The sequence below is a fragment of the Pseudopodoces humilis genome, chromosome 8 (genome assembly GCF_049639895.1).
Source record: "Pseudopodoces humilis isolate 2021_Gansu_Grassland_sample_001 chromosome 8, ASM4963989v1, whole genome shotgun sequence".
In the NCBI taxonomy this organism is placed as follows: Eukaryota; Metazoa; Chordata; class Aves; order Passeriformes; family Paridae; genus Pseudopodoces; species Pseudopodoces humilis.
This window is the reverse complement of record NC_142207.1, coordinates 37,231,643-37,233,384: the sequence shown is the minus strand read 5'-3', so window position 1 is coordinate 37,233,384 and position 1,742 is coordinate 37,231,643.

The window sequence follows — 1,742 nt, the reverse complement described above, 5'->3', positions numbered from 1 at the left end:
CCCGGCGTGCCCCGCGCGGCGCGTGCGCGCGGCCCGTTGCTAAGGGGCACAGCGGCCATAGCAACGGGCCCGCCCCGCTCCGCCCTCAGGGGATAAAAATGCGGGAAACAGCCCCAAAACCCCCAGAAACAGCCCCAAAACCCCCAGAAACAGCCCCAAAATCCCAAGAAACAGCCTCAAAACCCCCGGAAACAGCCCCAAACCGCTGGAAACAGCTCCAAAACCCCCAGAAACACTAAGAAAACGCCCTGGAAATAGCCCCAAAACCTACGGAAAGAGCCCCAAAACCTACGGAAAGAGCCCCAAAATCCCCAGAAAGAGCTCCTCACCCCTGGAAATAGCCCAAAACCCCAGGAAACAGTCCCCAAATCCCCTGTAAACAGCTGCAGAACTCTTGGAAGTGCCCCCAAATCCCCAGAAACGGCACCAAAACGCTGGGGAAGGGCCCCAAAATCCCCAATAACAGCCCCAAAACCCTGGAAACAGCCCCCAAAACCCCACGAAACAACCCCAAAACCCCCAGAAACAGTCCAAAACCCCTGGAAACAGCCCCAAAACTCTTTGGAAGAGCCCCAAAATCCCCAGAAAAAGCCCCAAATGCCCTGGAAACAGCCCCAAAAATCCTGGAAATAGCCCCCAAAACCCCTGGAAACAGCCCAAGCACTTTTTGGAAGAGCCCTAAAATCCCCAGGAACAGCCCCAAGTGCCCTGGAAACAGCCCCAAAACCCTGGAAAGAGCTGCAAAACCGCCTGAAACAGCCCCAAAAGCCTGGAAACAGTTCCAAAACAATATGAAACAGCCCAAAAAACCCTGGAAACAGCTCCACCTCCCCTGGAAACAGCCCCAAAACCTGGAAAAAGCCTCAAAACCGCCCTGCCCGCCCCTCAACACAACAGGCAGCGGATAAAATGTGTTGGGGAGAAATGGTGCGTGTGAGTGGGAGGTGAATCACATGGGGAAAAGTTTTCTTTTTATTATTTTTGCTTTATCACTAAACAGTGACTCTATGGGAAACAGGGACCACGTGGAGCACACCCAGAGGAGAGCAGGGAGATGCTCCAAGGCTCTGGAGCCAGGCTGGGAGAGCTGGGGGTGCTCACATGGAGAGGAGAGAAGGCTCCAGTGAAACCTTCCAGGGCCTAAAGGGGCTCCAGGAGAGCTGGAGAGGGACTGGGGACAAGGGATGGAGGGACAGGACACAGGGAATGGCTTCCCAGTACCAGAGGGCAGGGATGGATGGGAGATTGGGAAGGAATTCCTCCCTGTGAGGGTGGGCAGACCCTGGCACAGAGGAACTAGAATAACAACAAAAGGGAAAGCAATGGAAGAGGTGGCTCTCAAGGCAGTTTAAGACTTAAAATCCTTGAACCCCAGACTTGGGACCCAGATTTGGGTTGGAACAGACCTTCAACGCCATCCACTTCCAACTCTGAGAAGGCCCTCCAGCACCTGAAGGGAGCCAGCAAGAAACATAGAGAGGGAATTGAATAAGGGCCTGGAGCAGGACAGGACCCAGGGAATGGCTTCCCACTGCCAGAGGGCAGGGCTGGATGGGATATTGGGACGGAATTGTTCCCTGGGAGGATGAGAAGGCCCTGGCACAGGGTGCCCAGAGCAGCTGGGGCTGCCCCTGGATCCCTGGCTGTGCCCAAGGCCAGGCTGGACACTGGAGCAGCCTGGGACAGTGAAAGGTGTCCCTGCCATGGCAGGGGGGGGGCACTGGTTCACCTGTTCATTCCAA